At 39.6% G+C, this 27,775-nt stretch overlaps 1 long non-coding RNA gene across 4 annotated transcripts; it reads left to right on the top strand.

Annotated features, from left to right (window-relative positions):
• LOC125111111 (uncharacterized) lies at positions 1-27,496 on the top strand. Of its 4 annotated transcripts, none has more exons than XR_007130830.1 (7): positions 1-2,277; positions 7,134-7,188; positions 7,886-7,975; positions 9,018-9,219; positions 21,060-21,259; positions 24,466-24,606; positions 25,780-27,496. It is a non-coding gene; the product is annotated as an uncharacterized LOC125111111 (long non-coding RNA). The 4 variants fall into 4 exon arrangements; XR_007130832.1 differs by having other exon boundaries at positions 7,886-7,950; XR_007130829.1 differs by having other exon boundaries at positions 7,886-9,219.
• The last annotated feature ends 279 nt before the right edge of the window (positions 27,497-27,775 follow it).

Genomic DNA, 27,775 nt, shown 5'->3' on the forward strand with positions numbered 1-27,775 from the left:
TCCCAGGCCAGGGATCAAATCTGAGCTGAATCTGTGACCTACGCCACAGCTGCAGCAACACTGTATCCTTAACCCATGGTGCCACAGAGGGAACTCCTATTCCTAAAAATTTTAACAGTGATTTCCTAATATCATCCAGCAAGTGTGTATGTTTCTCCATTCTGTATTTCTCATATGTAATTTGCAGTTGTATCTAGTGGGCGGGTGAGACACATTTGATTTTTTACTATTTCCCTTTCCACACTCAGAATTCTTTGATGCCACTTGCTAAGAGCAGCCCACATACGAGGAGGAAGAGGGGAAGTCCAGAGAGTCATTTTGAAGTCAAATAATTTTTTTTTCCCTGCTAATCATCTTGGGTTTGGTAAAGAGTCAAAGGTGGAAGAAAGGACTCAGAGCTGAGTAGATATTCCAGGAGAATATAAGGCAAAAAAAAAAAAGAGTTCCTTTGGCTGAGGAGCTGTGATGACTAATCTATAATTTTAGGTTGCTTATTTCTGGGTTATAATTTGTAACTTTGAGTGAAATTTATTAAATTCCTACTGCCTAGCGTCAACATTAGTTGGCAAAGCAGAATTGAGAAAAGTGAGCAGTGGTTTTCAGAGAGCAGCTGTAGAACGGCAGTCACCAGTGAAAGGCAACAAGTGGCAACAACCAAAACATAGGAGCCCCTTGTGGGCATCCTCAGGCATTCAGGAGGGATGTGAATTTCCTCTCCTAAAACAAGAAGCTTGATTTCTTTTCATTAGATCATAAAGAAAAAGGTGACCCCAGAAGGCTGGAGTTCTGGGGTTGCTCATGATGTATATATTTTCATAAAGCAAAATGGCTATAACATGATGAATCAATTAGGGATTATAGTGTGAAATGATCTTATCACAGGGACCTCTGTTTGTTATAAAGTGATAGTGTTTTGGAATATAACATAGACTCTGATAGGAAAGTAGCTGCTAAGTAACTCACAGGATCGCTCTTTATTTGAATGGCTGTCCACTTAGGTTTTTTAAATAAAATGTAATTTTTTATTGCTCTTTGTTTACTTTTAGTGGTAGTGAATTGCTACCAAAACTGCTAGTTCAAGACCAGTAGTAATAAAGAATTTTACGAAGTTCATGAATTTATGTATTTAAAGGCTTAGGAGTTTTGTTTTTTTCTCAGATTTTATACATTTTTTTTTACTTTGTTTTTTGGTTCCCACATTTACTGAAATGAATTAAATTCCACCCATTCCACTTACTGAATTCTACCCCTCAGTTAATTCACACTGAACATTATTATTGGTCCCTGCCAGCACCCGTTTATTTTATGTAGTAGCGTCCTCATTTCTACTCCATTTCTGCCCCCTCATTGCTGTTCTATTGCATGTATGTTCCTCCATTCTGCCATTTTTATTCTCATGTACATCATATTGTATATATATGTGTTTTACTTGATATAAGTGGTATTATGATCGAATTCTCATTTTAAATCCCTTTTTTATGCCATACTCTGTTTATGACGCTATGCATATCACTCAGTGGATATTTAGCTTACTAAATCTCTTAAAAATATTTCCTTACATGCACATTCCTCACTTTACTTTTTGGTACCACCACCAATATTTACCATGAATCTCTTGATATATTTGTTCTTCTGGGCCTTGGCAAGAGTTTCTCTGCAGTCTACAGCCAGAAGTAGGATTTCTGGGTCATTGGATATTCCTGCACTTAATTTCTCTAAGCACTGGCAACATTTTTTCCATAATGGCTGCAACAGTTTTGTGACCAGAAATACAAAATTACCATTTCCTAGATTTTGTCAGTAATTGGAGTTACGTGAATTTATAATTTTGCCATTTTTATGTGTATAAAATAGTATTTCCTTATTTAATTTGCATTCCTCTGACTATGACCGGGTTTGAGCATGTCTCACACGTGTTGCAGTTTGGTTTTCTTCTTTTGTAAGTTGCTTATTCATAGCCTTTGTCCATTTTTCTGTGGGATTTTTTTGTCTTCATGATTTTTATTTCAATTATTTACACCCAATGCGTTATCCATCTGCTGACATTGTGTGTGGTGACTTTCTTTAAACAGGGACCTTTGATTTTATTTTTATAACGTCTGTCACTTTTCCTCCTTAAGGTTTGTTCTTTGAGAATATTGTGTAAGAAATCGTTTTCTCCGTCAAGATCATGAAGACATTCTCCTATATAACCTTTAATTAGCTTTATGTTTTAATTTTGCTTTTTATGTTTTGGTTTCTAATACATCTGGAGTCCACATCTGGAGACTGTGTGAGGTAAGGATCTAACTTTATTTTTTCCATAGAGTGTACTAATTTTCCATCACTCTAAATGATCTATCCTTTTCCATTGACTTGTGTATAATACTGCCTCAGTCACACACCAGGCTTTTATATACAGATGAGTTTATTTCTGGGCTTTTAGTTTAGTTTTATTCCATTGGTCTTTGATCCTATGCCATTGTTTTTCTTTTTCTTTCTTTTTTTTTTAATAAACTGTGGTTTTGTACCATGTCTTAATTTCTTACAAAGTCATTTATTTATTTATTTATTTAGTCTTTTTTTGTCTTTTTGTTGTTGTTGTTGTTGCTATTTCTTGGGCCGCTCCCGCGGCATATGGAGGTTCCCAGGCTAGGGGTCGAATCGGAGCTGTAGCCACCGGCCTACGCCAGAGCCACAGCAACGCGGGATCTGAGCCGCGTCTGCAACCTATACCACAGCTCACGGCAACGCTGGATCGTTAACCCACTGAGCAAGGGCAGGGACCGAACCCGCAACCTCATGGTTCCTAGTCAGATTCGTTAACCACTGCACCACGACGGGAACTCCCCTCTTACAAAGTCTTTTAATTGGATGGTTATGATCCTGGTTTTCTATGTGGATTATAAAGTCAAATTCATGTAATAACAATCTTTAAATTGTTTTTGCCTATTATTTCTTTTTCTTGTGTAATTACATTGACCAGAATATCCTATACTGTGTTGAACAGTATCTGTGGTGTTGGCATTTTTATCTTGTTTTTGATCTGAAAAGAAATGCATGAAAATTTTTTCCATTAAGTATGATGTTTGCTATAGGACATTAATACATAGCCTTCACTAACTTAAATAAGTTCCATTCTATCCTTGTTTTCTCTTTTGTTAGAATGAATTATAATTGGATGTCGAACTTTATTAAATGTCTTTCCTATGTTTTTTGAAATAATGTATTTTCTTTACTTCATTGCTATGATGAAATACATTTATAGGTCTTCTGATATTAAATCATCTTTGCATTTTAAGAATAAACTCTTAAAATACTTAATAAGATATTATTAGGGTTATTTTTTTCAAACTCTCAGTTTGATTCTATTAGCTGATATTAGGAAGTTTACTTCTATGTTTGTTAGTGAAATTGGCCTGTAATTTTCCTTTTCATATTGTACTGATCAAGATTTTTTTCAAGATTAAATACTCCCATGAAAAATGAATTGGACATTTTTCATAGTTTTTCTTTTTTTTATTTATCATTCTTAATATTCAAAGAATTCTCACTGAGAATGAGATCTTGTCAAGGATGCTCACCACCAATTCTGTTGATCATCATATTCATGCTAGCCAACACTTTTAAGTCAGTGAAAAATAAAAACGTTAGATAGATGACTTGAAAGTCTATATGGATGACCCAAAAGAATATACAAACCATTTTTAGAAATAATAAGAATTGAGTTCCCGTCGTGGCTCAGTGGTTAACGAATCCGACTAGGAATCATGAGGTTGTGGGTTCGAACCTGGCCTCACTCAGTGGGTTAAGGATCCGGTGTTGCCGTGAGCTGTGGTGTAGGTTGCAGATGCGGCTCATATCCCGTGTTGCTGTGGCTCCGGTGTAGGCGGGTGGCTACAGCTCTGATTAGATCCCTGGCCTGGGAACCTCCATATGCCGTGGGTTCAGCCCTAGAAAAGACAAAAAAAAATTTAGCAAAACCAATATAGAAAACCCAAGTTGCATTTTTATATTGCAGCAAACATCAGTTAGAAAATGAAAATTTAGAAACATGCTATTTACAACAGCATAGAAAAATATGAAACATACAGGAATACATTTAACAAAAGCTTTGCAAGACTCTAATGGAGAAAATGAAATAACTATATTGAAAGAAATTAAGGGATACTTAAATGGAGAAAGATACAAGAGAGGCTCAGTATAATGTGAATGTTAATTTCTCCACTTTTATTTATGGAGTCAGTATAATCCTAGTAAAAGTCCCAGCCCTATTATTGTGTAGACCTTTGGTAAAATTATTCTCAAATTTGTATTAAGGTTCAAAGACCCAATTACTGGCCAGCTCTTAAAGAAGGGTGATAAGGTAGGGAAGAGAGCCTTCTTAGATATAATGACTGCTAAATGTACCGGATTTAGGTGGGTATGGTCTTGTTGCAGGGATCGATAAATAGACTAGTGGAGCAGAGCAGAGAATCCAGAAGCAGAACCACACATTAAAAGACCCTTGATATATAACAAGATGGTTTTCAAATTGGTGGAAAAGGATAGTTTCTTTCTTCAATAGATATTAATGGGACAATTGAGTGCCCATATTTTAGTAAATGGAATAGCACCCCTACTTTACATCATATACAAATAAATTCCAGAAAGGCATCTGTGTATTTTTCATGTAGGGAAGAATTTCCCAAGCCAGACTACCCTTGCACATGCATGCCAAAAGCAAAATAAAATAAATTACAGTCATACATATTTGTGTGCATAAACATATAGTAAAAGAAAAAACTGTTCAAATAATTTCTCTTCTCAAAATCTACCATAAAAATAGTAAAGATACAAGTCACACACTGGGGGAAGATAATTACAAATCATAATTGACAAGAACTGATAGTATATAGAAAGAAGTCTTATCAAATAACCAAAAATGAAAGAATCTAGTAGAAAAATGGGAAAAATATGAGGAAAGTTACTGGACAAAGAGGAAGTCTGAATGTTAATAAATATATTTGTTATTAGCAACTTTGTTATTAGAAAATTCAAATTTAAATTATAATAAACATTCCTATGAGATTGCCAGTATTATAAAGTCTGAGAATACCAGGGATTAAAAATGTGGTGCAGGAGTTCCCGCTGTGCACAGCAGGTTAAGCATCCAACTGCAGCAGCTTGGGTTGCTGTGGAGGTACAGGTTCGATCCCCAGCCTAGTGCAGTGGGTTAAGGATCTAGCATTGCCACAGCTGTGGTGTAGGTCACAGCTGTGTCTCGGGTTTGATTCCTGGCCTGGAACTTCCATATGCTCTAGGTGTGGCTGAAAAAGAAAAAAAAATGTGGTGCAGCTGTAGGAGGAATACAGTGGAAATACAATGTTCATGTGAAGGATATGATGTTATAAACCAGCGTTAATTAAAAATGCATTTTAAATAAAACCGGAAAAAATATGATGCAATAGGAACTCTCAAGCAGTACTGGTAGGTTGGTTCAGCTACTTTGGAGACTAATTTGGCTTTACTTAGTAAGTTTAAATATGTGCAAATCCTAAACTTCAGTGATTCTACTTCTAGATATTTAACCGAGAGAGAATCTTGCACATATGCACCAGAATACAAGCATAAGCATGTCCATAGCAGCCCTGCAATGTAAATGATCCACGTATTTATCATGAGTAGAAAGTATAATTGCAGTATGTTGGATGACACAGCAGGGAAAACAAGATCTATAACTGCATGCAGCAACATGGGTGAACTAGAAGATAACGATGAGCAAAGTTACCAGGCTACAGAATAATCCATGAAATATGATTCCATTTAAGTAAAGTTAAAGGAAGAGCCAAAATTAAGCAATGTAATGTCAGAATTGAGAGACAGCCCAGCCGGATCCTTTCCCAGGGGTGGGAGAGGATGTGATTAGGGGGGAAGCACACAGGAAGCTCCGAAGGTTTTGGCTGTGTTTTCTTTATGCAAGATGTGTTTTTGGCCAAGGTGTTTGCTTTTTTAAAAAATGAATATTCTCAGAGTTCCCATCAAGGCTCAGCGGAAACGAATCTGAGCAGCATTCATGAGGACACAGGTTCGATCCCTGGCCTCTCTCAATGGGTTAAGGATCAGGCGTTGCCATGAGCTGTGGTGTAGGCCAGCAGCTACAGCTCCGATTCGACCCCTAGCGTGGGAAACTCCAAGTGCTGTGGGTGCGTCCCTAAAAAGAAAAAAAAAAAAAAAAGAATATTCTTTGAAAAGTATATAGGTTTTATTTTCACAAGTATGTATTTTACAACAGAAATACAGTTAGAAATTCAATATGAAAACTTTAACAAATTCATGGCATAGAGAAAGTACATGTATTATTTATTGTTGCTTTATTATTAATATCAAGATCTTTCCTTCTAAATACAGTTGTAGCTTCATCTCACAGTTTTTTCATGTAGTGCTTTTATCTAGCTTAAAGTCTTTTTTTTGTCTTTTTTTTTGCAATTTCTTGGGCCGCTCCCGTGGCATATGGAGCTTCCCAGGTTAGGGGTCGAATTGGAGCTGCAGCCAACGGCCACAGCCACAGCCACAGCCACAGCAACTTGGGATCCGAGGCGAGTCTGCGACCTACACCACAGCTCACTGCAACGCCGGATCCTTAACCCACTGGGCAAGGTCAGGGATTGAACCCATAAGTTCATCGTTCCTAGTCGGATTCCTTAACCACTGCGCCACGACAGGAACTCCATAGCTTAAAGTCTTTTAAAAATTTCTTCCTAATATTCTCTTTAAAACAAATATTATTTAGTAGGTTTTATTTCAATGTCTGGGCACATAGGATTGTTCATTCTCTCTCTCTCATAATAATGCTGCATTATACAAAACAGTCTCTATGAAGTTGTTTTTTGACACTTACTGAATACATTTATTTGTAGTATGAAATAACAAATTGTACTTAGGTGAATAAAAATACCTTTATGAAATTTCATGTGGTGAAAACAGTTGCGGTATTGCAATTCTGAAACTCTCTTTCCCCTTTTTCCCCATTATAGCCTTGATTTTAATATCTCTATTTTTGTTAATATGAGGTTTCTTAGTACTGTAACCATAGTGATATTATAGAATAGACTGATTTTTTGTGTTTTTCTTTTCTTTTGTATGTGTGTGTGTGTGTTTAATGTATTGTTTAGTGTCATTTTAGATTACCCCTGGCAATGTATGGGAATGCCCATTCCTTGTCCTGTGGTAAGTATCGGATAATAGTTTTCAAAAATAATTTTTGGCAATTTGAAATACACCAATACACCTACACCCCCACATGTATATGTATATATATCTTTCACTTATATTTTATTCTTTATAAGTAAAGTTTAATGGTTTTATCTGTACATTGTGCATTTGTCATTCTAGGTGAATTGATCATTTCCTTTACTAATTTTATATTTGTGGAAGCAGAAGCAACATTTTTTTAATTCATTTTTATTTATTTATTTTTCTTGTCTTTTTGTCTTTTCTAGGGCTGCACCCGCGGCATATGGAGGTTCCCAGGCCAGGGGTCCAATCGGAGCTGTAGCTGCTGGCCTACACCAGAGCCACAGCAATTCGGGGTCCAAGCTGCGTCTGCGACCTACACCACAGCTCAAAGCAATGCTGGGTTCCCAACCTACTGAGCAAGGCCAGGGATCGAACCCGCAACCTTATGGTTCCTAGTTGGATTCGTTAACCACTGAGCCATGACGGGAACTCCTTTTAATTCATTTTTAAAACCTTTTTATTTATTTAGGGTGATATCTCTTTCTGCAATCATCCTCCCCCCCCATTTGGTATTTGCTTTTTATTTGCAACTTATTCTTTTTACTTTTCTTCTTTTCTTCCCCTTCTTTAGGAACAGATCTTCCCACATTTTTCTTATTTAGAGCAGTTTATTCTTCTTTTATTGCAGGGAGAAGATCATTTGGCAGAGGTAATGCAGCCCAGATTGCAGAATCAAGTTGCAGGTTGAAGAATGTGAGTGCCAATCCTCTCCAATTCTGTAAGTCAGTGAATATCACATCTATTCAGACAGCTTCCTGATATTAGATCATTCTGAAATATAACCTTCCTTACGATGCAACAGTGACCTCACATTCAGGCATGTCAAGAAAATATGACCTTCTGACTTCTTAACAAAATTTTATCCCAAGTGACTTGGTAAAAACACTGCGCACACCTTATTAAACAATCCAAGGGAAAATGTCTCTTCTATCTGTAGTGGAAGAATCACATTGACATTTGGCAAAGGTCAGAGCTTCAGAAATGTAACTTAGTAATAAACTGCTAGTATTTTTATATTGTGGTGGTAAAAGAAAACTGCAGGATTTTTTTTTTTTTTGACATGTTTAATTCTTACCAAGAACTTCCTAAGCACATTGTTTTTCTACTGAAACTCAGCCTGTTCCACATTTTTGACAGAAAAGCTAAGTCTTTCCTTTTGAAAAATAAGAGTTTTTTTTTTTTTTCTCAAAGATCTATGTATGCTAGAGGTCTAGGAAATTTATAAGCTTTGGCACAGGCTTCCTCACATTCACAAAACTGACTTAAGATGACCCTGAAATAGAACAAATCCAAAAGAGCTCTGGAAATAGGGAAGAAAACCATCTATATGCCTCAATACTAGAGACTATTTACTAACTATAATATAGGAGGAACTATGTTGAAAGAAATCATTAGAACTGGCCTATAATATTGCTTTTTAAATCAGTAGAATCACATGAAATGACAAGGGAGATTATGGGAGATTCCCCACTGATAGCCCTTATTTCGAGGGGTGAGAGCTAGAGGTGAGGGGATGGCGTTGGGACAAAAGGTAAAACTTCCGTGATATGAATCAACAGCGTCTAAAGCAGTTAATACAAAGGGCCCCAGGAGAAATATGGCCACATCAAGAAGCAGTATGTGAGCAATGGGGCTTCTTTCTGATACGGCTGGGCTTTTCCATGGCATGGTAGCTGTGGCCTTAAGAAGAAGAAAGGCCACAGCCAAAGCCACAGTACAATCATTTAACAAATACTTACACAGCCTTTATTGTATTCCAGGCATTGTTTTATATTAGTGGTTCTCAGTTGGGGTGATTTTGCCCCCCCCTTGGGACATTTGGAAACCTCCCGGGATATTTTTGGTTGTCACAACTGGGAAGAAGCTGCTGCTAACATCTGGTTTGTGGAGACCGAGGATTCTACCAAACATGCTAAAATGCACAGGACCACCCTCACGGCAGAGAATTATCAGGCCTGAAATGTAGGTAATGCCAAGGTTGAGAAACTCTGTTTTAAATAATTTAACAAATATTACCTCAATTAACCATCACGGCCACCCTTGAGACAGATAAGGGGCTTGCCCAATGTCATCTATCTAAAGGGGAGGCCAGGCCAAAGGGAGACAAATGTAAGCATTACAGAGAGGAGCTATTACATTAATAATAGCCTAAGTAAAATTCAAGGTAAGATTTTTATAAGGAGGATTTTTTTTTTCTTTAAGGAATGGTATAATTCCCAGTGGAAATATTTTTGTTGTGAAACTTTGGACACTAAATAATATAACCCTGAAATATATAAAGCGATTGTTGGACATGTAGGAAGTAATTGAAATATAATAGTAGGTTTTTTTGTAAACAGCCTTATTGAAGTAAAGTTGATATACAATAAATTGTACAAATTTAAATGTAATAATATATATATATAATTTCATAAATTTGATATATGTCTATACCTGTGAAATCTTTACTTCGGTCAATATAATGAACATATCAGAGTTCCCATCATGGCTCCGCAGTTAATGAATCTGACCAGCATCCATGAGGACACAGGTTCGATCCCTGGCCTTGCTCGGTGGGTTATGGATCTGGCGTTTCCAAGAGCTGTGGTTTGGTCAGACGCAGCTCGGATCCTGCGTTGCTGTGTCTGTGGTGTTGCCGCAAAAAAGATAATGAACATGTCTATCACTCCAAGCTTTCTCCTTCCTTTATAATGTGTAATTCTTCCTTCCACTCCCTTGCTGGTCCTTCCTCCAATCCTAATCAACCTTTGATCTGCCTTCTGTCACTGTAGATTAGTTTGCATCTTCTGCAGTTTTGTGTCAATGAGCTCATACCATATATATCTTTGTGGGGTATCTTTTCTTTTGCTTGGGATGTTAATTTTGTGGCTCACCCATGCTGTTGCATATATCAGCAGTTCATCCCTTTTTATTGATAGATGGTGTTCCATTGTATGGCTATGCTTCGATGTGTTTATCCCATTCACCTTTTGATGGACATTTGGTTGTTTGCAGTTTTGGGCTATTACAAATAAAGATACTATAAACATTCCTGAACAAGTCTTTGTATGGACAGATGCTTTTGTTTTTCTTGGGTGAATACCTAGGAATTTGGTTCATGTGGTTAAGTGTATATTTAATAGTTCAAGAAACTGCCAAACTGTTTTTCAAAGGTATTGTCCCATTTTCCATTCCCACGAGCTATGTCAGAGGGTACCAGTTGTTCCACATCCTCTCCGGTATTTGTTATGGTGAGTCTTTATCATTTTGACATTCTAGTAGATGTATGGTTATCCTAATATGTTTGGGCTGCTATGATAAAATACTATAGACCTGGTAGCCTATAAACAAAAGAAACTTCTCACAATTGTGGAGCCTGGAGAGTCTAAGATCAAGTCTTCTGCAAGGTTGGGTTCCAGTGAGGACTTGTTATCGGGTTCATAGATGGCTGTATTTCCACTGTAATTTCATGTGGTAGAAGAGGCAAGGCAGTTCTTTGGGATCTCTTTTAAAAGAGCACTTTTCCCATTCATGGGGGCTCCACCGTCATGACCTAAGCACCCCCCAAGGGCCCTACCTTCTAATACCATCACCTGGGGGTTAGGATTTCAACACCTGAATATTGAGGGGACATAAACATTCGGACATAACAATAGTGGTATCTCATATTCTCTTATGTAAATGACTAATGGTGTTGAATACCTTTTCCTGTGCTTATTTATCATCTGTATATCTGCAATTGAACTGTACTTCCATTTAAAAAGAGAAATCTTTGCTTAGAGAAAGGCAGAAAGGTCTTATTCTATGTTTTCCTCTAGAAGTTTTAGAGTTCTAGATCTGTAAATTTTATGATCTGTTTTAAGTTCATTTTTATATGTAGTATGAAATCTCCTGTCCTCCTCCTATTCTGTTGTGGTCAACGAAACCCTTTCAGTCAGGGTACCACAGCAGCTGCCGCTCATGTCCAGTTCCCACTGGTTGACTGGGAGCCTTCTTTTATCTCCCCTAAACAACTTGACCTAGTTCATGTCAGCCAGAATAAACAGTTTATGTGATGATCAGTTTATTTGGCTAAATCACTAGGGCAGGGTGACGTGGAAGAAAGTTGTATACTTGCTAGGGACTGGATGATGTTAAAAGCAAAACCAAACACATGATCCTCCCCAAACTCTAGAAGTGCTATACACTCTGTCCTATCCTGCACTTCTTAAATCGTGTTGGGCCAGATATGGAGGAATTTGCTAACAGCAAATCTCTAAGGGCAGGCCACTGTTTCAGATGGAACAAGTAAGGGTTTTTTTTTTTTTTGTAGTTCTGTGGCAGACATAATGGGTCCATAGTGTCATCCTGTCATAATTGACTCTCCTTGTTTAGGAAATGAGGGGCAAGTGTTGTTGTTGTTGTTTTAAACTTATTTTCTAATAAATTTCCAGTCTTCAAAGAGATTTTTTGGTTTCTTTTTTTTTTTTTTTTTTTTTTACAGCCACACCCATGGCATATGGAAGTTCCCAGGCTAGGGCTCGAATTGGAGCTGCAGCTGGGGCCTACACAGCAATGCAGGATCCAGGCTGCATCTGTGAGCTATGCTGCAGCTTGCTACAATGCTGGATCCTTAACTGACTGAGCAAGGCCAGGGATCAAACCTGCAACCTCACAGATGCTGTGTTGGGTTCTTAACCTGCTGAACCACACTGGAAGCTCCTTCAAAGAGGTGTTGGGCAAGCAATTTTGAGGTGCTGTTTTTCTTATCTTTAAGTGTACAACATCTTTTGGGGAAAAGGCATGCAGGCATTGCTGTGCCCAGAGAACAATAGGCAGTAATCCTAATCTGATAATTTCATTTCCTTCTCTGAGACAAGAAATATTATGAAATGATGAAGGGTGTCCATATTTTTCTGAAGGTCTCCCAAAGTACTGCTTTCCTTAAGTCAGTCTTGGGACAGTGATTAAATTGGATTTGATTCGATCAAATCTATCCAGTTTTCTTGACTCTTTACTGAGCAATTAATTAGCTTTTCATTTTCTCGGTATTTCCTTTTTCAGAATAGGCTCTTGCCCTCATCTTTGCAAAACCAAAGAGTGTTTTTTTCAAAACAATCAGTGTGTTAAAAGTGAAGTAATCCTCTATTTCTGGAGAATTAGAAAAAGTTCTTAGTTTTAAAATGGCAAATTTTCTTACTCCCAGTCCTTAGGGTTTCCAAAAAAATTGAAGTTTAATTTTATTGAGGACACTGTTATAATGGGTAAAGCATGACACATTTGAGTTAAAAAATTAAAAAAGCAAATATGATTCTAATTTTTTAAAAGTATATACAAACACAAAGATTATAAAACAGGGAAATTCCATTACAGACTGTTAAAGCTGTGTTTTGGTTTACAAAGGTTTATTTTGGTTTACAAAGCTATGTTTTATGTTAAATTTACTTTCTGAATTGTCTAGTTGGAAGAAACTCTTAGAAAGATGATTATTTTTGTCTTTATCAAACGCACTCTTGAAATTAGACCTCAGTTTTTTTTGGTGGGGGGGGCGGGATGCGCGGGGACCCTTGATGTCGAAATTTCCAATTTTAAAAGTCTTAAGGCTAGCCTACCTGGGTATTAGTCAGTTCTCAGTTCTGCAACTAATTAGTTGTGTGACTTTGGACGAGTATGTAACTTTTCTGTGGCTCAGTTTCTTCATCTGTAAAATAGGGGTAATTCTAATGACTAAAAGGTAACAGGTTGACAGAATATTCTGATGGCTTTGATAAGGGGTGTGTGTGTGTATGTGAGAGAGAGAGAGAGAGAGAGAGAGGGAGAAGGAGAGAGGGAGGGCGAATACTAGCAAGGGAAATTGAAAAGGGTCTGCCTTCAGAGTAGGAAGGAACCAGGAGAGCGTGGTCTTTAGAAGCCAAAGTAGTTTGTAATCAATTGAATTAAATGCTACTGTCAAGTATATTACGTCAGATTTATAGCTACTGTTGGATTTAGCCATTCAGCAGTGATTGGTGACTTTGAGGAGAGCAATTTTGGTGGAGGGGTGTGGACAAAAGCCTGATTGGAATGGTTTCAAGAGAGAATGGAAGGAGAGAAATAGAGTAGCAAATATGGACATTAAAGAAAACTTTATGCACTAAAAAAGATTAGCAGTATGTAATGCCTTTGGAATAGCACGAGACACTTATTGAGCCCTAAGTGTGTGACAGATGCTGTTTTCGGTACTTGTATTAACTTTTTTTTTTTGTCTTTTTTTTTTAGGGCCGCACCTGTGCATATGCAGGTTCCCAGGCTGGGGGTCTAATAGCTGTAGCTGCCGGCCTACACCAGAGCCACAGCAATGCCAGATCCGAACCTTGTCTGCGACCTACACCACAGCTCACGGCAACACTGGATCCCCAACCCGCTGGGCGAGGCCGGGGATGGAACCTGCAACCTCATGGTCCTAGTCGGATTCGTTTCCGCTGAGCCACAACTGGAACTCCATACTTGTATTAACTTTTTAATGAGGAATAAGAAATATAGTTGGTCCTTGCTTTGCATAATAGTGCAAGACCACACACACTAAAACCATTTAAAGCGATCTTGAAAATCAGTGGGAAAAATTACGATGTTCAGTGACCTGTAAAATTTGTTGTCAAAACATTCAACATTTTAAGTAGGTTGGTTATTAATGTGTTGGGAGGTGAAAAAAATAAGTGAAACTCAAATTTATAGCACACGTGATTTAAAACATTAGAAATATTAAAGATCGAAAAAGTGTTTTGTTCAGCTGCAACACCAAGATTAGTTTGAAGAGTGCTTGCTTTTGTTGGATCAGCTTCCAGCATTTTACCCTTTCCTCTTTAGTGTTGTGAAATATTTTCCAGAGTTCATTTAATGTGAAGTCTTGCCGGATGTCACTCCCTCTGGGACATCTCATCTTTTTCTTTGCAACCACTTCCTCAGTGATGTTTGTAAATCCCCGCCTTCACCAAATCCCTCAGGCTGCTTCTCTGTCCTTCTGTGGGGCTGGGTCTGAGTGTGCTCTGCTTTCTAGTCTAAAATGTGCCAGAGTTTAAAAAAAAAAAAAAAAAAAGGCTGAGACCAGGAGGGAGAAGTCAGTAGAGACAGTGGGCAAGTAACCTACAAGTGGAAAAAACTGTTCTCTTTTTGCCACACCTGAGGCACGTGGAACTTCCTGGGCCAGGGATTGAACCCTCACCACAGCTGTAACCAGAGCCATAACAGTGACAAAGCCGGGTTCCTAACCTGCTAAGCCATCAGGGAACTCCAGAAAAGATAGGCTTTATTTTTTACTTTTATTAGAGTATAGTTGACTTACAGTGTCATGTCAATGGCAGGGCAGGGTCTCTCCTCCCCACTCAGCAGTGCAGGGCCCTTGGCTGCACAGGATCTGATGAAATGCACAAGCCGCTTCAGCTTCAGCTGGCTCTCTGCTGGTGAGCAGCTTTGCACACACCAGTTTGCCACCTTTCACTTGGCCAGTCTTGCTGGTGATCAGTACTGTTGAGGAATTAGAATTCAAAATATACTCTCCAGCCACCCTAGAAAGCTGCTTCACAAAGGTAGAAGACAAAACAGTTTTATCATCAGATAAGGGTTTAAGTGGAATGAGATGCTCATCCCAAGCCATCTGCTAAAGAGAATGTGAAGGCAAAAGGAACTCTCACCCTCTCACCTAGCCAGGCAGCTATAATCTTCTACATCCGTGTTCTCAAGGTAAACGATAACCAGGCCTCTGGTGGTAAGAGGGTGAGACAGCACCATTTGTCATAAATAGTTCATCACACTGACATTCGCTTGGTGTGACCATCTGTGTGAATCATCTTCATCTGGAACAATAGCGAAGCTTCTCACATCTCTGTGACAGGTAGGTAGAATTTGGGGCCAGAGGCTAAGTTCAACTCTCATGGAGCCTGGGAGGCCTGGGTCACTCTCTGCCTTGATGTTTACATTTGAAAGAGGTGGCTCCTGGAGTTCCCTGATGCCCCAGCGCTTAAGGACTTGAAGTTGTTGCTGCCATAGATCAATCGGGTCAGACCAATTTTGGTGGAGGGGTGTGGACAAAAGACTGATTGGAATGGCTTCAAGAGAAAACGGAAGGAGAGAAATAGGAGCAGCAAATGTAGACATTAAAGAAGACTTTCTGCATTTAAGAAAAAAGTAAGTGGCTTGGGTTCGATTCCTGGCCTGGGGACTTCCTCATGCCAAGGGTGAGGCCAAGAAAAAGAAAAGAAAAGAATACATGTACGTGTAACTGGGTCACCATGCTGGACAGCAGAAAAAAAAATTGTATTGGGGAAATAACAATTAAAAAAAGAAAAAGAAAAGAGGTGGCTTCTAGGTCCTTGAGAAAGACATTCAGTTGTAAAACTGGCCAGAAGCTTATTTAGCTTCTAAAAAGATTTACATACCTCTCAAAAGGACAGAGGCAGAATTCATAATCACAAGTTTTCTAAGGGGAAAATGGAGGGGGAGGTGTCTTTCCCTATGTGCCCTTACAGTGCTTGTGATCAGAAACTCTTTGAATGCAGTCCAAAGCTTATTTCTGTTCATTTGATCTCATTGGAGACAGGAGAAGAGCTTGTTATCCACCTCCAAATAATTACTTTGATTTTGAAGATTAAACTTTCTCCTCCAGGCCACTAATTAATTACTCCAGTCATTGTTATCGGAGCCCTTTTCTCGGTCTGTGTGCACTGTATCAACAAATGAAGATGTTTTCAGGCATGTTTAACTAACCATGCTAAGGAGAAAGTCCTTTCCATTAAATTCCCTTTGATTCTGCATGGCAGTGGATATTAAACAGCAGATGTGTCTCGCCGTCTTGGGCACTAGGAATAAACAGTAAACATGGCAGGCATGGTGCGGTTCCTGGAGCTTACTCTCTGGCAGGGAATCAGTTTAACCCATAGGAACTTGTGCCCTGAGTGCAGCTCCAGGAGAAGTATAGGGTGCTTTGGGATAGTGAATAAAGTGCCCACCTCAGCCCAGAGTGCAGGAGGTCAGATAAAAGAGAGCCTATAAACTTTAGTGAGGATTTGGGATTCAGAATTCAGTGTTTTGGGCTTGTCCCTAGAGATATTGATTCTTTGGGTCTGCTGTAACTCAAGAGCCAGTGTTTCAACAAGCTCCTCTATAGGATTCTGGGGCAGTTAGTCCCAACACATCCCTTTGAGACTTTGGAATTTATCGCCTTTGAAGATTTTTAAGGGCAGAGATAGCTATAATTGGATCTGAATGGATTGGCAGAGGAAAGAGAGAAGAATGGTTGTCAGATAGTTCGGCAGCTACTGCAGTAGTTAAGGAAAGAAGGATGCTAGCTTGGATTAGCGGGCATTTAGAAAAGTGGACAGTTTTGAGATCTTTAGCAGGTAGGCTTGGGTTTTGTGATTGTTTCAATGTGGAAGGAGATGCTGTAGGAGAGGGAGGTATTAAGATGACACCCAGAGTTCAAATCTGAGTAATGGGCCGGATGGTGGTATCGCTTCCTGAGATACTGAATGTTGGAGGAAGAGCATATTGGGGTTGATGGGTAGAAATGAGTTCAGTTTTTGGACACAGAGACAGCCACAAGGAGTTGTGTAGGGGGCAGCTGGATGCAGCTGTCTGACGCTCAGGAGCTCTGGACAGGTCTGCACTAGGGAGACTGATAGATGGGAATTGAATGGAATGGATGAGGTCACCCAAAGAAAGGCTATAGATGAGAAGGAGGTCTAGAACGAAGTGTGACTAATTCAGGGTATATTTTTGGAAGGTAAAGGAGGATCCAGCAAGGCAATGGCTGGAGTGATGGGAGGGACACTGGGTGTGTGGCATCCATGTGGCTATCTATGGAGAGTGGCCTTTGGCAATTTTCTAAATTTGTAATTTAGCAAAAAGCAAGTTAAAAACATTTCAGTTTGATTTCCAGTCACACAATTTGGAAGGTGGATATTCTTAGTGCCACCTGCAATGTTTTTATTCCAGGCATCAATCACACTCACATTGTGATTGTTCTCAGGTGGCTGTGGGGTGAGAACACTGAACCCTAACCCCTTGATGTAGGTCCCCAGTGTTTGTCCCTTTGGAGAAAGAATTCGGCAAAAGAGACTGAGAGTGGTGAGGCCAATAAAGTGTTTATTAAGAGAGAAGATAAGTGTGCTGAAAGCAGAGGCAGGCTCTGGGGGTGGCAGTGGGGAGCAGAGAGAGACAGAAAGAGCAAGAGAAGAAAACAGCACATGCTTCAAAGGTGGTTTAAATCACTTGTGTATGGGGCAGTCCTTCCAGGCTTCTTTTGCCTTTTCTTTCCTTTTTTTTTTTTTGTCTTTTTGCTATTTCCTGGGCCACACCCATGGCACACGGAGGTTCCCAGGCTGAGGTCTAATCGGAGCCATAGACGCTGGCCTACACCAGAGCCACAGCAACGCGGGATCCGAGCCATGTCTGCAACCTACACCACAGCTCACGGCAATGCCAGATCCATAACCCACTGAGCAAGGCCAGGGATCGAACCCGCAGCCTCATGGTTCTTAGTTGGATTTGTTAACCACTGAGCCATGATGGTAACTCCCCTTCCAGGCTTCTAATGGCCAATCATCTTGCTTCATCTGGCGACTGGCTTTGAGCCTGCATTTAGCCTGAGTCAGGGCCCTCCCCTGTGTGTGTGCACATCTTTTGGCCAGGATGGATTCTAGCAGAAGGTTTGTGGGAAGTTGACAGGATGCAGTGTGGTCTGGTGCCCCCTCCTTTCTTTGACCCCTGAGGAGCCTTTCTGTGAATGAGTAGATCTGGAGGTCTTCTTGACCTAAAGAATAAGAAATACGTCATCCGAGCAGGATGCCGCTCCTCCTTGCTCCTGCCGTAATTCTTTATCTTGAAGGATCTATCTACAGGGGATAGATTCCAGTTGCTCAGCCTGGGACTCATCTATTTCCTGCTTCAAGATCTTAAAACATATCCTTCAGGGTGAGTCAATTAAGATAGCCTCAAAGTCACGTCTCTCCACTTCCATATGCGTATCACTGATGGTTTTCATTTCATTTTAGTGTCTGGAGTTCTCAGGAGCAGACATTCAATGGCTTTTTGACCCTGTGAATGAAAACATTGCTAGGAAAGAGTCTGAAGTGCTGGCCAAGGGTGATGACCATGACTGCATTGTTTGCTGCTGTCTGGTCAGTTTCGTGGTGATGTATTTATCTTTCCCTGAGAAATGCTTCAGGGTGATAAAGTCCTTATCTTTTCCACTGAATGTTAATGTTTATACTTCATCTAGAAGTACATGTTTCTTTTCCTCTTTTAATCTCTTTATTTTTATTAAAGCGTGGTTGATTTACAGTGTTGTGCCAATTTCTGCTGTACAGCAAAGTGACCCAGTCATACATATATATATATATATATATGCATATTCCCTTTATTATCTTCCATCATGCTCTGTCCCAAGAGACTGGATACAGTTCCCTGTGTCTTTTTCTTTAAAATATGTATATATTTTTACAAATCTACCTGACCCAAAACTCTTGACCAAACCCACTACTTGCTTCTGTACAGCCCACCCACCAGCCAGGAATGATTTTACCTTTTTAAGTGGTTGTATTTTAAAGGATTGCATAAAAATCTGGATAACCTTGATTTTGCCTCATGGCCCACAAAACCTAAAGTGTTAACTCTTTAGCCTTTTGTGGAAACATTTTGCAATCCCTGCTCTTATTATTCGTAACTGCCTATGACTAAAAATAAATCTTTTTACTCAGATGGGAAAGGCAGCTAGGCCAGTGGTTCTCAAACTTTAGGATGGATCAGAATCACCTGGAGTGCTGGGCCCCCTCTCTGATGTCTTCACTGGTACCAGGGAGGTGGCATTTCTTCCTTCTTTTGTAAATTAAATTTAAATTGAGGTGTATTTAACATATAGCATTAAATCAGTTTCATATTTGCAACACAATGATTTGATATTCGTATATGTTGTAAAATGATCACTACAATGAAGTCTAGTTAAAGATCTGTCTTAGGATCTTCTTTTTTTAACTCTCAGATATGCAGTATAGTCTATTAATGTCACCATAAGGTACATTACATTCCCCTGACTTATTTATTTTTTGGCCATGCCTGTGGCATGCAGAAGTTCCTAGGTCAGGGATTGAACCTGCCCCATAGCAGCAACCCCAGCCACAGTAGTGACAGTGCTGGATCCTTAACCTGCTGAGCCACCAGAAAACTCCAACTTATTTATTTTATAACTGAAAATTTGTACCTTTTGATCACCTTTACCATTTTGCCCAAACCCTTCTTCTTATCTCTCCTTCTGGTGACTACCAGTCTGTTCTCTGTATCTATAATTGAGCTTGGGTTTTTTTGTTTTTGTTTTTTGGATTATACAGATGAGATCATACAGTATTTGTCTTTCTCTGTCTTACTTATTTCACTTAGCATAATGCCCTAAGGTCCATCCATGTTGTCACAAATGGCAAGATTTCATTCTTCTTTATAACAGAGTAGTATTCCATTGTGTACATGTACCGTATCTGTTAGTGGACCCTTAGATTATTTCCAGATCTTGGCTGTTGTCTGTAATGCTGCAGTGAACATAAGGGTGAGTATATCCCCTCGGATTAGTGTTTGTTCATTTTCCTTTGGATAATATCCAGAAGTGGAATTGCTGGATCATGTGGTAATTACATTTTTAATTTTTTGAGGAACCTCCATATTGTTTTCCATAATAGTTGCACCAGTTAACATTCTTCCGGCAGTGCTGGAGGGTTCCCTTTTTTCCACATCCTTGCTAATTAATGCTTGTTATTTCTTGTCTTTTTTTTTTTTCCCCCCCGCATATGGAAGTTCCAGGCTAGGGGTTGATATCAGAGCTACAGCTGCTGGCCTAATCCACAGCCATGGCAACGTGGGATGTGAGCCATGTCTGTGACCTACACCACAGCTCACAGCAATGCCGGGTTCAACCCACTGAGCGAGGCCAGGAATCAAACCCATATCCTCACAGATACTAGTTGGATTCATTTCTGCTGTGCCACAACAGGAACTCCATTTCTTTTCTTTCTGATAAGAGCTATTCTAACAAGTGTGAGGTGATATCTTATGGTGGTTTTAATTTGCGGTTTCCTGATGATTAGTGATGTTCAGCAACTGTTGGCCGTCTATAAATCTTCTTTAGGTAAATGTCTGTTCAGATCCTCTGCCCATTTATTAACTAGATGTTTGTTTTTGCTATTGAGTTGTATGAGCTCCAAATATTTGAGATATCAGCCCCTTATCAGAAGTACATGTTTCTTTAGCAGTCCACTTCCATGACAGTAGAAACACACACACACATTATTTCTGATGATAAATAAACAATAGTTTTGTTTTTTGTTTTGTTGCTTTTTTTTTAGGGCCACACATATGGCATATGGAAGTTCCCAGGCTGGGATGAATCAGAGCTACAGCTGCTGGCCAAAACCACAGCCATGGCAATGCCAGATCTTGAGCCGAGTCTTCGACCTACACCATAGCTCAAAGCAACACTGGATCCTTAACACACTGACCGAGGCCAGGGATTGAACCCACATTCTTGTGGATGCTAGTTGGGTATGTTACTGCTGAGCCACAACTGGGATTCCAGTTTTGTTTTTTAGTTTTTTAAGAAAAGAATAGTATTTGTCATTTTGAAACATTTGACTGTAGTAGCCATATATCTGCTACATCTGTCATTGTTGGGGAACTAGTCTGCCCTCGTAGCACCAGGTGAGCTGTCAGGCCTGGTACCTGCCTCCGCACCACATGGCTTGTACACACATGGATAGGCATCCCTTGGGCCAAGTGCTTGGTTTCGGGGTGGGCACATGACCCATATACATTCCTTCCTGGAATAGGTACCTGGATGTTAGAAGAGGAAAATCTTTTTTACCTGTTGTGGTCACTGGGCTAGAAGGAAGTGAATCTGGATGAGTGGGCAGTCGCTTTCCTTGCTGCATGGTGAGGGGCTTCTCTGAAGAAAGAAGGCGGACTATAACCAGAAGCCAATTTGAGAGCTGGAGAGAGATGAGCTCCATGACCCTCTGGTGTGTGAATGGTGGGTCCCACTTTTTTTCTTTTTAATTGAAGTATAGTTGATTTATAATATTGTGTCAGTTTCAGGTAAAGAGCAAAATGATTCGGTTATACATATGTATATATATATCTATATTCTTTATTCTTTTCATTATAGTTTATTACAAGATATTAATATCTTGTTCTATACAGTAAATCATTGTTCATCTGTTTCATGTATGGTAGTTTGCTTCTGTTAATTCCATACTCCCAATCTATCCGTCTCCCCTTTCCCCTTTGGTAACCATAAATTCGTTTTCTATGTCTGTGAGTTTGTTTCTGTTTTGTAGATAAATTCATTTGTTCTATTTATTAGATTGCACAGGTAAGTGATACCATATAATATTTGTCTCTTTCTGTTTGACTTACTTCACTTAGTATGATAACCTCTAGGTCTATCCGTGTTACTCCAAATGGTTATTATTTCATTCCTTTTTATGGCTGAGTAGTATTCCATTGTGTGTGTGTACCACATCTTTATCCATTTGTCTTTTGATGGAGACTTTCATGTCTTGGCTTTTGTAAATAGTGGTTTTTTGAACATTGGGGTGTACGTATCTTTTCAAATTGGAACTTTTGTCTTTTCTGGATATATGTCCAGGAGTGGAATTGCTGGATCATATGGTAACTCTATTTAAAAAATTTCAAGGAGGGAGTTCCTTTCATGGTGCAGTGATTAATGAACCCAACTAGGAACCATGAGGTTGCAGGTTCAATCCCTGGCCTTGCTCAGTGGGTTAAGGATCTAGTGTTGCCGTGAGCTGTGGTGTAGGTTGCAAACATGGCTTGGATCTGGCTTTGCTATGGCTGTGGTGTAAGCCGGCAGCAACAGCTCCATTTACCCCTAGCCTGGGAACCTCCACATGCCACAGGCGCGGCCCTGGAAAAGACAAAAAAAAAAAAAAAAAATTCAGGGAACCTCCATACTTTTCTCTAGAATGTCTATACCAATTTACATTCCTGCCAACAGTGTAGGAGGGTTCCCTTTTCTCCACACCTTTCTCTTATTCATTATTTGTAGACTTTTTGGTGATGTCCATTCTGACCAGTGTAAGATGATACCTCATTATAGTGTTACTTTGCATTTCTCTAATGGTGATGTTGAGCATCTTTTCATGTACCTTTGGCTGTCTGTATGTCTTCTTTGGAGAAATGTCTATTTCGGTCTTCTGTGTGTTTTTTGATTGGGTTGTTTGTTTTTGTTATTGAGTTATATGAGTTGTTTGTATATTTTGGAAATTAAGCCCTTGTCAGTTGCATCATTGGAAAATATTTTCTCCCATTCTGCAGGTTGTCTTTTTGTTTTGTTTCTTGTTTCCACTGCTGTACAAAAGCTTTAAAGTTCAATCAGGGCCTATTTGTTTATTTTTGCTTTGATTTCTCTTGCCTTGGGAGACTGACCTAAGTAAACACTGGTACTTTTTTTTTTTTGTCTTTTTGTCTTTTTGCTATTTCTTGGGCCGCTCCCGTGGCATGTGGAAGTTTCCAGACTAGGGGTCTAATCGGAGCTGTAGACACAGGCCTACGCCAGAACCACAGCAACGTGGGATCCGAGCTGAGTCTGCAACCTACACCACAGCTCACGGCAACGCCGGATCCTTAAGCCACTGAGCAAGGGCAGGGACCGAACCCGCAACCTCATGGTTCCTAGTCGGATTCGTTAACCACTGCACCACGACGGGAACTCCTGGTACTTTTTTTTTATATAGTGATTTTTATTTTTTCCATTATAGCTGATTTACAGTGTTCTGTCAATTTTCTGCACAGCAAGGTGACCCAGTCACACATACATGTATACGTTCTTTTTTCTCACATTATCATGCTCCATCACAAGTGACCAGACATAGTTCCCAACACTGGTACGTCTTATGTCAGAGAATAACACTAGGTTCTCTTGGAGTTCCTGTCATGGTGCAGTGGTTAATGAACCTGACTAGGAACCATGAGGTTGCAGGTTCGATCCCTGGCCTTGCTCAGTGGGTTAAGGATCCGGCGTTGCCGTGAGCTGTGGTGTAGGTCTCAGACACGGCTTGGATCCCGTGTTACTGTGGCTCTGATGTAGGCCAGTGGCTGTGGCTCTGATTAGACCCCCTAGCCTGGAAACCTCCATATGCTGCAGGAGCGGCTCAAGAAAAGGCAAAAACACAAAAACAAAAAAATAAAAAACAAAAAAACCCTAGGTTCTCTTCTAGGAGTTTGATACTGTCATATTTAATATGCTTATATTTAAATCTTTAGGTTATTTTGAATTTATTTTTGTGTATGGTGTTAGGGAGTGTTCTGATTTCACTGATTTACGTATGGCTGGCCAGCTTTCCCAACACCACTGGCTGAAGAGACTGTCTTTCCTCCATTGTATTTTCTTGCTTTCTTTGTGAAAGTTTAATTTACTGTAGGTGTGTGAGTTTATTTCTGGGCTGTCTATTCTGTTCCATTGATCTATACGTCTGTTTTTTTTCAATAACATGTTTTAATTACTGTAGCTTTGTAGTATAGTCTGAAGTCTGGAGGGGTTATACCGCCAGCTTTGTTCTTTTTCCTCAGGATTGCTTTGGCAGTTGGGGATCTTCTGTGGTTCAATGTAAATTTTAGGAGTATTTGTTCTAGTCCTGTGAAAAATGTCATGGGCATTTTGGTAGAGATTGCATTAAATCTGTAGATTGCTTTGGGTATTTTAACTATATTAATTCTGCCAGCTGTCATTTTGAATCCCTTATCCTAGTTAAGTGATAATATTCTTTCTCACAACGGATGGAGGTGGACCGTTGTCATTAATAACCGAAAGAGTACTAATGAATCCAGTGACCTGGTGGGTAAAGTATTTACTCTGATATTTTCGGATATATTTATTAAACGTCTTTTATGGGCTTGAAGCCCACTACCCTATTCCCTTATACTTACCATAACAAAAAAATGGAAAGGAGTCATCAAATTGTGGCTTGTTAATTTTAAGTCAGTTAATAACAGAATGCTTTGTTTCAGGAAAATAAATGATATTTATTACAAGAGAAGAGAATATACAATATTTGCTCATTCCTTTGAGAAATCTTTCTCTAGAAATTATGCTTGCTTGCTTGCTGTTTTAATGTTTAATTAGAGATCAGCAAGGGACTGTGCCACTGAACTTGCCTCAAACAAAATTCTGGAGTTATGACTGGATTCACCAAAGGCCATTTATTTCTGTCCCAGGAGATGAGCAGAAAGAGTCAGAACCTTCGCCCTGTATTGTGCAGAGAACTTGGGTGTCTAACCCTTGATACCAAGTGAATTCCCAGCTTACTGAGGGAGAGGTGGAAGCATCCATCACACTGTGGCAGAAGACTGAAAACTGTGAGGAAATTTAATATTTAATTTTATAATTAAATTTAATATTGCTTGTAAGCACATTTAATATTGCTTAGTGCTGCCTTGGGAAACAGCAGAGACCTTTGATTTGTGTCCTGAGGTTTCCATCTCATTGCTTAACAAATTTCAGAGTAAGCCCAGCATAGAAAAGGATTCATCCCAGATTTTGGTTAGGTTTTTAAAATACGTGGTAAGATTGTCATGTGGGAGTTCCTATTGTGGCTCAGCAGGTTAAGAATCCGACTAATAACCCATGAGGATGCAGGTTCAATCCCTGGCTTCACTCTGTGGGTTAAGGATCTGGCCTTTGCCTCAAGCTGTGGTGCAGGTTGCAGACTCGGCTGGGATCTGGTGTTGCTGTGGCTGTGGTGTAGGCTGGTAGCTGCAGCTCCTATTTGACCCCTAGCCTGGGTACTTCTGTATGCCACAGGTGAGGCCCTAAAAATAAAAAGATTATCGTGGTCCTACTTTATAGCCCAGAATCCTATATTCAGTGCCCTATGGTAAAACATAATGGAAAAGAATATAAAACAAAGAATGTATATATACGTGTAACTGAGCCATGCTGCTGTGCAGCAGAAATTAACACAGCATTATAAATCAGCTATGGTTCAATACAAAATAAACACATAAGATAAGCAACTTTAAAGCAAACTTTTTCTGCCTAAAAAGGGCAGAAGCCTAGCTCAGATGAATTAAAAACTGCAATAACAGAACTTGTTATTAGAACATGTGAAGATAAAGGGTATTTTTAATATTTCTTATGACAGGAGAAGTGAAATATTAAAAATAACTCATAAGAAAGGTGGCTGAACCCAAATAAGACCAAGAGCCTGGGAAGATCCCACTTGAAGAAATTTTTAAAAAATGATGCTTGAATTTTAAAATTAAGATAGGAGAAATGTACTTTTGGGAAGTAGTCAATCCACTTGTATAATCTCCCATGAAGTGTAAATCACTTTTCCCTTCAAGTGATCATTGATGACAGTTAATTTAGTCTGTTTGCAAATTTCTGAAATCTGTCCCCCTTCCAAGGGCAAATCACTGGGAGCTGAGACCTTATTGCAAATCCCCCACCCCCACCCCGCCACTGTTTCACTCTTTGGTAAAACAAATACTCCTTATAAACAATTTTCAGCCCTGCTGTTTTTGTTACAGACTTCTTGTATGCTGGCAGGTATCAGAAGCATCAGCTGAATATTTCTTCTACCTCGGCACGTGGAGGAAGGTAGCACGGATACTGTAAGAACATCCACGCACAGGTTTCAGCTGAAAGACACACTGAAGAATCTCAGTTTGTGCTCATTAGCAAGTGGCGGTTGCCTGCCTGCTCCTTCTACACCCATTTCTCCTGTACCGGCACTGTTGGTCTGCAAGGCTCAGGGGATACAGAGATGAAAAAATATCTCCTGTTCTCAAGTAGCCCACAGCCCACTGTGAATCCAAATATGAAATTCAGGACTGGACAGACTTTTCACCATTGACTCTGAAGTGAGGAAAGCAGCCCTTAGCTCTGGAACAAGGCAGGTAACTGACCAGGGACACTCAAGATGCTGGCCTTGTCAAAACTGTGATTTAACCAATTGAATTAAGCAGCTAGTGCTGTCTCTGAAGTGTAGGTATTACCTAAGTACTCATGAAAGGATCTCAGTAACTCCCAGGAAATCTCGAAAATAAGAGTCCACGTGTCCTGATTATTTGGGATTTTTGAGCATTTTCCATTAGTTGTAACTGTATTTTGAATATTTACAACCTTTCTGCTCCTCTCTGTCCTTTCTACATAGCAGAAAATTATGTTCCTTTAGTTATTCACCTCTGTTATGAAAGCAGGTGCAAGATTCTTAGCTAATAAATCTACAACTACAAAGATCTTGCACAAGCCCCTTCCCCACAATGCACACCGAGTATTGTCGTGTTGGCCTTCCCAGGCCTTCCAACATTGTGTTTTGTATCTGAGCACTACTAAAGCTTGGGTTGTCCAACACTCCTCTACAAGTGTGTCACTTCTTTCTCTCCCTCTTTTTTTTTTTTGGCCACACCCACAGCATGCAGATGTTCCTGGGCCAGGGATTGAACCCAAGCCACAACAGTGACCTGAACCTCAGCAGTGACAACACTGAGCCCTTAACCACTTGGTCACCAGGGAACTCCACTGTGTTACTTCTTAAGAAGTTTCTCTCCAGTGGTAGGTGCGGTTATCTTACGATATCTGAGCATGTGTACTTCACAAGGCTTTTTCAGCGTTCTTTCTTGGGCTCCAAACCCATTCCCAAATCTGGTCGTTAGTTGTAATTCTGCATCATTAGATTACAAGTTAGGTTCCTCTCCCTGTTCCCAGTGTCCAGCTACCAGTAATTTCACTCCTCCCTCTAGTTCATCTTTTCTTTCAGAGTTTCTATTCATAAAACCTTGCTGAACTTTATGTTCTGTTAAATTTTTTCATTTTTTTCTTTCATTTCCCACTACTGTAATCTGTGTATTCCCCATGTTTTCTAATAGTTATAAAAGCAAGAGGAAGATTTACGTTTTAAGTAGGTTTGTTAAAATACTTGAAAAATCATTCAAGAAGTAGAAACTGGTGTGTCTTGAGCCACACTGCCTTGATTCAAAGCCCAGTTCTGCTGATTGGGTTAGTCATTTAACGTTCTTTAAACATCTGAAGAGTGAGTGCCATAGTGGTACACAGGTTGTATCGAGAGGGTTCTGCCATTGGATTCAGATCTTCAGTGTCACTTATTTGCTGTCTAATCTTGGTCACATTTACTTAACCTTTCTAAATTGCAGCTTGCTTCTCCGTAGTTCAAAAACAATGATAGCACCTGCTTCTTGAGATTATTGTATGGAATGAGACATGAATATAAAGCCTTTTTTTTTTTTTTTTTGGTCTTTTTGCCATTTCTTGGGCCGCTCCTTTGGCACATGGAGGTTTCCAGGCTAGGGGTCTAATCAGAGCTGTAACGCCAGCCTACACCAGAGCCACAGCAACACGGGATCTGAGCCACGTCTGCAACGTACAGCGCAGCTCACAGCAACGCCAGATCCTTAACCCACTGAGCAAGGCCAGGGATTGAATTCGCAACCTCATGGTTCCTAGTTGGATTTGTTAACCACTGAGCCAAGATGGGAATTTCTATAAAGCCTTTTTTTAAAGCAC

This window comes from Phacochoerus africanus, chromosome 11 (genome assembly GCF_016906955.1).
Source record: "Phacochoerus africanus isolate WHEZ1 chromosome 11, ROS_Pafr_v1, whole genome shotgun sequence".
NCBI lineage: Eukaryota > Metazoa > Chordata > Mammalia > Artiodactyla > Suidae > Phacochoerus > Phacochoerus africanus.